The following is a 10,621-nucleotide window of genomic DNA, read 5'->3' on the forward strand; positions in this document are numbered from 1 at the left end:
ATGTGAACTGGTCCTTAAAAAAATGGTTTTGCAAATTTTGTTGTAAAGATGAGAAATCGCTGGTCAACTTTTAACCCTTATAACTTCCTAACAAAAAAATTCAAAATTTGATAATTATGAAATTTTCAACATTTTCGCCAAAATTTCCATTTTTCACAAACGCAAAAATTATCAACCTAAATTTACCACTAACATAAAGCTCAATATGTTACGAAAAAACAATCTCAGAATCGCTAGGATGCGTTCCTGAGTTATTACCTCATAAACGGACACTGGTCAGAATTGCAAAAAATGGCCCGGTCATTAAGGTCAAAATAGGCTTGGGTCATGAAGGGCTTAATTGCATGTTTTGTCTGCACAGAGCCTTATGGGGGGCTTAAGAGTGACTTTGTGAAGCGTATGTTTCAATTTTATGGTTCAGTAAACAGATGTTTACCTTTCTTTGCATTAGGCTATGTGCACACGGTGCTGATTCTGCTGCAGATACGCAGCAGATTTGGCCCTGTGTATACGCAGTAGAACTGCATGTGATGTACAGTACCATTGTAGCCTATGTAAAACAAAATCCGCAGTGCACATGCTGCTTTTTTTCTCCGTGCAGATTTGGTGCGGAATGAAAAAAGCAGCATGTCACTTCTTTTGTGCGGTTTTGCTGCAATTTTCCACCTGCTCCATTCTAGAAATCAGCAGGTGGAAAACCGTAGGGGAAAGCCGCACAAAACATGCAGTAAAACCGCACAAAAAAAGTACTAAATCTGCAGGAAAAATTCAGGTCATTTGACCTGCGGATTTAGTAAATTCTGCGCGGAAAATTCGAAAGCGGAATATGCACCGTGTGCACATAGCCTTAAAAAAGCAGCATGTCACTTCTTTTGTGCAGTTCTGCAGCAGTTTTTCACCTGCTCCATTATAGAAATCTGCAGGTGTAAAACTGCAGGGGAAATCCGCACAAAATCTGCAGGTCATTTTACCTGCGGATTTAGCGAAATCTGCGTGGAAAATTCAACAGCAGAATCTGCAATGTGTGCACATACCCTAACTACTCCACCCATAGAGGACAAAGGGGGTTAATCCAGCACATTGTCTCCATGAAGATTGCCAGCTGCGGCTCATTAATTGGCTCCTTCAGGTGAGATCACTGTGACAATTGAGATGTACTATTCAGAGTGGAGTATACTACCTACAAATGTACTGAAACATATGCCAAGTAAAAATTCAAGGGTTTTTTATTCAACAGATCTTGACACACAATTTTTAAAAAGGATTCAGTGGATAAATACACTCAAATATGGACCTGAAAACACAGGAATTAATATACCCACGCCATTAGCATATTCAAAAAATGGATAAATATCCACAGCATATGAAAAAATATATTTTTTTTTAATTTTTAAATAGGGTTCCTCAGAAAAGGCTACCTTATGTATGGAGCAAAGCTTTCTTGAATGTTAATTAATGTCATACATGTATATAATGTATACATGACCTGGTTAGCAGGGAGTAGACAGACTGCAAGAGACACTGAATGAGGGTGACATCACCTCCAGGTGAGTCTGTGGAAGCGCCATCAGCTGCTGTCATTAGGATGCCCATGGTATAAAAAGCCGGGCACATCGCTATATGTCACCATTACACCCCCCATCAGAAGAAGCTCATGTGAAATGTATGGCGGGGTGCTCCCTGCTAACCAGGTTATGTATACCCGTTGTTTATGTGTTTCCACCTTCATGTCTAGCTAACTATTGTAAACCTCTAGTAGCATGCTTGCATTTTAACCACTGCACCTTTTCATCCCTATCTGATTACTGCTATACCTGGTAGCTTATTTTGCACCTTATTATATGGTTTTGTCTCTGCAAGTAATCTAAGTATATTTTTGCACAAGTATTGAACATTATCTAGTACTATGCACTTTTATACTCGTATCATCTACTGTATTTATTGCTTTTGGATGTAGTGATAGCAAGCAATTTGAGAGAGAATCTATATGTAAACAATCTGTTGTGAGGCGCTATAAAGGTTTTTATATAGAGCCAGAAGTTATATGGGCATCTAAATAGAGCTGTGAGTGAACTTTTTTTTTTATTCCCTTATTTATGTTCATGAATGTTATATTGAATACCAAATTTGGCTGACATAAGTCCAAAAGCACTGTTTGCAAAGAGAAATATATTGCATTACACGACATTAATTGACAATAAAGAAAGCTTTGCTCCATACATAAGGTAGCCTTTTCTGAGGAACCCTATTTAAATATAAAAAAATTCTTATATTTTTTATGTGCTCTCGCTATATATATATATATTTATACTTTTTTTAATATGCTTATGGAGTGGGTATATTCCTGTTTTCAGGTCCATATGTGTGTATTTATCCACTGAATCCTTTTTAAAATTGTGTATCTGTTAAATAAAAAAAAAAAAAAAAAACATGAATTTTTACTTGGCATATCCTTCAGTTCATTTGAAGGTAGCATGTTATTTTGGAAGTGCCTTTTGTAACTAGGTCATTTCTTTTTTGGTTATATTCAGAGTGGAGGTTTATCTGGAACTCTGAGAGGTTGCTCTCTTGAATGTAACTGTAGGCCTGGTCTCTTGTTTGGCACCTTCAAGCATGGTCATATGTCTATCTTTGCCTCATGGGGCCTATGTACATCATATGGTATCATAGTGCCTCTATGCGTCATATTGCAATATAGTGCTTCATAGTGCCTGTATGCACCATATTGCATTATAGCACTTCATAGTGCCTCTGTGTCATAATACACTATAGCACTTCATAGTGCCTCTATGCGTCATATTGCATTACAGCGCTTCATAGTGCCTCTGTGTCATATTGCTTCATAGTGCCTGCATGCGTCATATTGCATTATATTGCTCCATGGTGCCTCTATGCGTCATATTGCTTCATAGCGCCTCTATGCGTCATATTGCTTCATAACGCCTCTATACGTCATATTGCTTCATAGTGCCTCTGTGTCATATTGCACTATAGCGCATCATATTGCTTCATAGCGCCTCTATGCATCATATTGAATTATATTGCCTCTATGCGTCATAATGCATTATAGCACATCATATTGCTTCATAGCGCCTCTATGCATCATACTGCATTATAGCGCATCATATTGCTTCATAGCGCCTCTATGCGTCATATTGCTATATAGCGCCTCTATGCGTCATATTGCTTCATAGTTCCTCTACGCATCATATTGCTTCATGGCACCTCTATGCATCATATTGCTTCATAGTGCCTCTATGCATCATATTGCATTACAGTGCATCATATTGCTTCATAGTGCCTCTATGCGTCATATTGAATTATAGTGCGTCGTATTGCTTCATAGCGCCTCTATGCGTCATATTGCATTATAGCACGTCATATTGCTTCATAGTTCCTCTATGTGTCATATTGCATTATAGCGCGTCATATTGCTTCATAGCGCCTCTATGCGTCATATTGCATTATAGCGCATCATATTGCATTATAGCGCGTCATATTGCTTCATAGTGCCTCTATGCGTCATATTGCATTATAGCGCGTCATACTGCTTCATAGCGCCTCTATACGTCATATTGAATTATAGCGCGTCATAGTGCCTCTATGCATCATATTGCATTATAGCGCGTCATATTGCATTATAGCACGTCATATTGCTTCATAGTTCCTCTATGCATCATATTGCATTATAGCGCGTCATATTGCTTCATAGTTCCTCTATGCGTCATATTGCATTATAGTGCACCATATTGCTTCATAGCGCCTCTATGCGTCATATTGCTTCATAGTTCCTCTATGCGTCATATTGCATTATAGCGCGTCATATTGCTTCATAGCGCCTCTATACGTCATATTGAATTATAGCGCGTCATAGTGCCTCTGTGCGTCATATTGCTTCATAGTTCCTCTATGCGTCATATTGCATTATAGCGCATCATATTGCTTCATAGTACCTCTATGCGTCATATTGAATTATAGTGCGCCATATTGCTTCATAGCGCCTCAATGCATCATATTGCTTCATAGTGCCTCTATGCGTCATATTGCATCATATTGCTTCATAGTGCCTCTATGCGTCATATTGAATTATAGTGCGCCATATTGTTTCATAGCGCCTCTATGCGTCATATTGCCTCTATGCGTCATATTGCTTCATAGCGCCTCTATGCATCATATTGCATTATAGCACGTCATATTGCTTCATAGTGCCTCTATGCGTCATATTGAATTATAGTGCGTCATATTGCTTCATAGTGCATTTATGCGTCATATTGCATTATAGCGCGTCATAGTGCTTCTATGCGTCATATTGCATTATAGCGCGTCATATTGCTTCCTAGTGCCTCTAAGCGTCATATTGCGTTATAGCGCTTCATAGTGCTTCTATGCATCATATTGCTTCATAGTGCTTCTATGCATCATATTGCTTCATAGTGCCTCTATCCGTCATATTGCACCATAGTGCTTCTATGCATCATATTGCTTCATAGTGCCTCTATCCGTCATATTGCACCATAGCGCTTCATAGTGCTTCTATGCATCATATTGCTTCATAGTGCCTCTATCCGTCATATTGCACCATAGTGCTTCATAGTGTTTCATAGAGCTTCTATGTGAAATATTGCGTCACAGTGCCTCTATCCGTCATACTGCATTATAGCGCATCACAGTGCCTCTATGCATCAGTGTTTCATAGAGCTTCTATGTGAAATATTGCGTCACAGTGCCTCTATGCGTCATATTGTGTCATAGTGCCTCTATGCACCATAGTGTTTCATAGAGCTTTTATGTGAAAGTGCCTTTGTGTCACTTTGCTTTATAGTGCCTCTATGCACCATAGTGTTTCATAGAGCTTTTATGTGAAAGTGCCTTTGTGTCACTTTGCTTTATAGTGCCTCTATGCATCATGGTGCTTCTATGCGTCATATTGCATTATAGCGCTTCATAGTGCCTCTATGCATCATATTGCTTTAGTGTTTTATAGTGCCTCTTTGCTTCATAGTGCCTCTTAGCACTATATTGCTTCATAGTGCCTCTATGCATCATCTTGCTTCATAGTGCCTCTATGCTTCATAGTGCCTCTATGCGTCATAGTGCCTCTATGCATCATATTGCTTCATAGTGCCTCTATGCATCATCTTGCTTCATAGTGCCTCTATGCTTCATAGTGCCTCTATGCATCAGTGTTTCATAGAGCTTCTATGTGAAATATTGCGTCATATTGTGTCATAGTGTTTCATAGAGCTTTTATGTGAAAGTGCTTCATAGTGCCTTTGTCATATTGCATTAGTGTTTTATAGTGCCTCTTTGCTTCATAGTGCCTCTAAGCATCATATTGCTTCATAGTGCCTCTATGCGTCATATTGTGTCCTAGTGTTTCATAGAGCTTTTATGTGAAAGTGCTTCATAGTGCTTTTGTATTGCATCATGGTGCCTCTATGCATCATATTGCATTATAGTGCCTTTATGCATCATATTGTGTCAGTGTTTCATAGAGCTTTTATGTGAAAGTGCTTCATAGTGCTTTTGTGTTATATTGCATCATGGTGCCTCTATGCATCATATTGCATTATAGTGCCTCTATGCATCATATTGTGTCAGTGTTTCATAGAGCTTTTATGTGAAAGTGCTTCATAGTGGCTTTGTGTCATATTGCTTCATAGTGCCTCTGTGTTATATTGCGTCATGGTGCCTCTATGCATCATATTGCATTATAGCGTGTGAAAGTGCTTCATAGTGCCTCTTGATTGACACTTGGTAGACAGATTCTTGTCCCATAAATCCATTGTATTATGTTTACCAGGGACGACATCACTTCCTTTTGCACCTCGTGGTGAATCAGCAGCACTGCGTCATGTGGCAGAAGATCCCATACCCACTGCTCTTCCAGCAGTCAGGGCTCCTAAGGTGAAAGAAGCTGCATCCAGGACTCTTATAGTTGAGAACCCCATATTCCTTCTGCCTCGCAATAAACAGTCCCCTCTGTGATGGGAGGAAACCTACTTCCCTCTAGTTATAGTGTGGTTACTCCCACCATGGCAGTCGGGGGTATAAATATCTCTAAGAAGACTGCCTTTTAGGATATAACATCAGTAAAACAGGAGTGATGAGCCACATTTCTCTTTCAACACTTCTAATAAGTCCGATGTTGGTAGTGAGAGGAGATATTACCTGCTAGGTGGAGTATTTCCTTTAGTTTCAATAAAATCCAACCCCTTCTTGGGGTTTAGACATTTTAAGTATTCGGAATAGACATGATCTCCTAGATTAGTAAGGTACATACGTCCCAGTGTACTGCCATTATCCATGTACTAACTGTTATGGCGTTGATGTTCCAGCAGTGCAGGGTCTCTGTCCTGCAGGTCTCCTTGTAGTATGGTAGGCTGGTCTCGAATGAAGGTTTAGGCTGTGTGCCCATGTGGGGTGTTTTTTTTTTTTTTTTTTTGTTTTTTTTTTTTTTTTTTCTAGGTGTGGCTCCTTGGGGCAAAGACTACCAAATTTCCTTAATTGTTGTCTTCACTAAGGAGGGATGACGCTGCTCTCCGGTTTCCATTGTAATGTGGACCAGCCTCTTCATCCTTGGTTTGGGTAAATAGACTATACATACATGGATTTTTAAGTGTAGGGAAGGTGATCGGACGGACAGATGTGTCAGAACAGAGAAAGGAAGGTTTAGACTGGTGTCAGTTACTACAGTGGGGAAACAGCTGAGAAAGTGTAGTGGACGTGCAGTACCTTGGGTTGACCATTAGAGGGCAGGGAGGAGTGTGAGCAAAGGACTTGACATCAGCTTACGGCTTGGGAGACTGTTGGCCATGGGGGGCGGAGTTACAGGGAACCTGGAATTATAAATTTGACAGGAGGGTTCCAGTCCCCAGGGGGAGCTCCAGTGACAGGAGGACTACAACAGTTTGTGCACTGTGAGGAAAACCAAACCAGGGGGACTGAGGTGAAAGGAAGTCAGGGGGGTGGTCCTGACAGGAAGAACCGAAGTATAGATGAGGCTCTGGGTGTAGGACACCGTATTTGGAACGACAAAACTGGCCAGTAAAGTGCTGATGGTGTACGGGCCTAAGGCGGCCACAGTGACTGAGCTGACAGGATCGTCAGAGTGAAGAAGGGGCGGTACGTATAAATACGTCCCTGGTGTAAAGTACGGTGTGTGACGCGGCCCTGGACGTGGAGGGTCATGAGAAAGATATTGTGGTGTGCTGTGAGGGCCGTCAGTCGGACGGTGGAAAATAACTTGGACCTGTTGTACCCGAAACTTGCCTCTGTCTTGTGTCTGTACGTCACTGCGCGGTATATCGAGGGACCCCCCCCAGCCCGGCCCACTGACCCTACATAAGTATCTGTCGTGACACATGTACATACAGTACATGTATGTTTATATACAGTCAGTTGTCATGACACTTGCTGGAAGTCACACCAGGGGGCTGTGTGGCTCTGTAGTCCTCTCCAGCACCACACAGCACACACCGCACCGCAGCCCCACACAGCATAGCACACTCCACCACGGCCCCCACACAACACACAGCATCGCAGCCCCACACAGCATAGCATAGTCTCCTCCACCCTCTGATGGCCTGCCACCACTCCATGATAATGTGGCAAGGCTGGCCCCTTCATTCTTGGCTTCAGTAATTAAAAATGGCGCTTTTTGTTGCGGAAATCGCCTGCATTTATCGTGGGTTCCCCCCCCCCCCTTGCGTTTTTAAGTTGACAGCCATTCTAATCAGCTGAAATATGCAGCACTGAAAAAAAAAAAAAATGCAGAAAATGTGCATTTTTTTGAAACATCTGTGTGGGTTTTCTTTTTTGTGGCTGAAAAAATATATGCACAGTGGGCACATAGTACAGATGGGAGAGTGTAAGGCTGTCACCTGGAGACTGTTCTGCAGTCTTTGTGAATTGCAATAGTTAATATGCAAAATTCCATTTAAGGGTTAGCTTCTGTGGCTCCTCGGTCAGATGAGCTGCTGCTGGGTGTGTCATGTGACCAGGCGCCCAGCCTTTAAATATTACCATTACCCCTCATCTGTTGATGGTGAAAGAGTTAATGCTCTGCAACAACTGCTATGTAGATGCCTTGTGCTGGCATACGTTTTTATATCCCTGATCACGCACCATAGGCATGAAATTAACTGTATTAAAACATACCTTCAACTCTTAGGGTGTGTGCACACGTTGTGCATTCTACTGCGGATCCGTGGCGGTTTTGGCCCTGTGGATCTGCAGCAGTTTTTGCTGCGGTGTACAGTACCATTATAACCTATGGAAACGAAAAACCGCAGTGCACACGCTGCTGAATTTTTCACGCAGATTTGTTGCGGTTTCCAATCCACAGCATGTCACTTTCTGCGGAATCTGCAGCGGCTTCACACCTCCTCCATTGTAGAGGTGTGAAACCACAGATCTTTTGACCTGCAGATTTCCGCAGGTGAATCTGCAGCGTGTGCACACAGCCTTAGAGGATTGAGTCTGGGATTGTGAACTTTTGAAACAGTGCAGGAATGAATGTGTCGCATGGATTTGTCTTTTTATATCAACTAAGGAATTTGCTCCTCAGACTATGTGGGGGGACATCAGGACACAGAACCAACAAATCTGTAATACTCCTTATCTATGATCTGTCGGAATGTTTATGGCCATAACCGTGTATCCCTGTCCCACAGAGAGTTCAGCTTAATGCAATATTTAGAATTGAGAGTCCTCAGTGGTTGATACCATATTTTAAGTTAGCCACTAAAAGGTGACACATTGCAAGCTTTCGAGACTACTCGGGTCTCTTCATCAGGCTAGACTAATACAACATCTGAAGAATCACATATTTATGCACAGAAATAACGCAATAGATGAGACAAGTGACATGCAGCAGAATTGTCATTATGGGAGAGGGATAAACCTAAATATTGCAACAGTTCATAGATGAGGAATGTGAAAGTTTTATTGTTGTGTGATGACCCCAGAAGGCCTTTTTCAACTAGGTAACAAGGCATCCTGAGGACTAAACTGGCTCCTTAGGGAAACTTGTAGTCCTTGCTCCAATAGGTGACTCAGCTTTCCAGCCTCTATTGTAATGTGGGCCAGCCTTTTCATCCTTGGTTTGGTAAGTAAAAATCCATGTATGTAAAGTCTAAGTAGCTGTCATGACACTTGAAGTCACATCAGGAGGCCGTGTGGCTCTGTAGTTGTCTCCAGCGCCCCACAGCCCCAACACAGCATTCCACACAGTGCACGCAGCCCTCACACAGCCTCCTCCATCCTCTGAAAGCTTCACACATCATCCTCCATCTTCTGAAGGCTTCCCACTGCCCCCTCCATCCTCTGACGGGCTCCCACTGCCCCCTCCATCCTCTTCCATGACAGTTCAATCCCTACCAGACGGTGCGTGACTTAAGGATTCAACTGACAGGCAGATTGAATCACTGGCTAAATCTGTTTGAGTCAACCGGCGCTTCTGTCCCAGCTTTGCCTCCACATGGGTGGCGAAGGCCATCTCAGCCTGGGCCAAGATACTTCATAAGGGGATCTTGACGTCAGCAACTCAAGATGAGCTGGCGGAGTTAGCGCACCAAATTGATCATGCTGGCAGATACCTTCTAGCTGCCTCCTTGGATGCAGCCACTTGTTCAGCAAAAGTGAACAGCAACATCGTGGCCATACGCCGCTTTCTTTGGTTGAAAACATGGAATGCAGACACCACCTTAATGTCGCTCATCAATCTAGCCTTTCAAGGTGCAAGGCTAGACCTGATAATTTTCTGATGCATCTGGGGTTAAAAGCACCTTCCTCAATCTAGACCCAAACGCTACCTGACACTGCCTACCTACATGAATTCCTGACTGACTACCTGACTATGTGACTACTGTCACGATCCATTTTTGGATAATATGTGCAAATTGTAAAGCGCTGCGGAATAGGTTAGCGCTATATAAAAATAAAGATTATAAAAAAAATCTGGGCTCATATTAAAACTTTTTTTTTCCTTTCAGGCCATCGGGGATTAATAGTTTTTGCCCCGGTGGCTGCTGGTGTTACTGCATTGTGATTACCTATGCAGGCGGAAGCCACTCCCACCTTCCTACATAAGCTCACCAGGTGCACCAACTAACTGTTGGTGATATTGTTTCTCTTTGGAGACCAACCAAGCTGGAATTCAGTAGCTGACAGAGTTCTGCGGATCTTCAGTTGTCTGCTGCTCTCAAGTGCCTTTCTCTGCTACTTGGAGCTTTGGCAGCAGACAAAGCTAAGTTCATGTTTTAAGTTGCTTTAATACCGAGGTGTCTGTATTAACCTTTCCCTGGTTTTTGGTGCAGTTTACTTTACTCCCTGTCTCACCCCCTGGGGAGGGGGTTGGGGGTTTAGTTCAGGGCTGAACAGAAGATGGGGACAGGTCAGAGACTTGGGCCTCACTACCTTTAGTGTACACCCAAGTTAAGGAAAGTCAGGGGACCCCCCCCTTATTGCCCCGTGAAGACTCCCTGACTGACCGATTATGTGACTGTTTTGTTGTTCATTTCCGCTACATTATTCTGCAGTTACTATATTGCCATGTTTACAATTTACAAAATGGTGGAACAGTAAGCGCCAAAGGCATACAACACTGAAATGTCAGTCA

Source organism: Dendrobates tinctorius, unplaced genomic scaffold (assembly GCF_039654945.1).
Source record: "Dendrobates tinctorius isolate UK_male_01 unplaced genomic scaffold, ASM3965494v1 ptg000458l, whole genome shotgun sequence".
Classification (NCBI taxonomy): domain Eukaryota; kingdom Metazoa; phylum Chordata; class Amphibia; order Anura; family Dendrobatidae; genus Dendrobates; species Dendrobates tinctorius.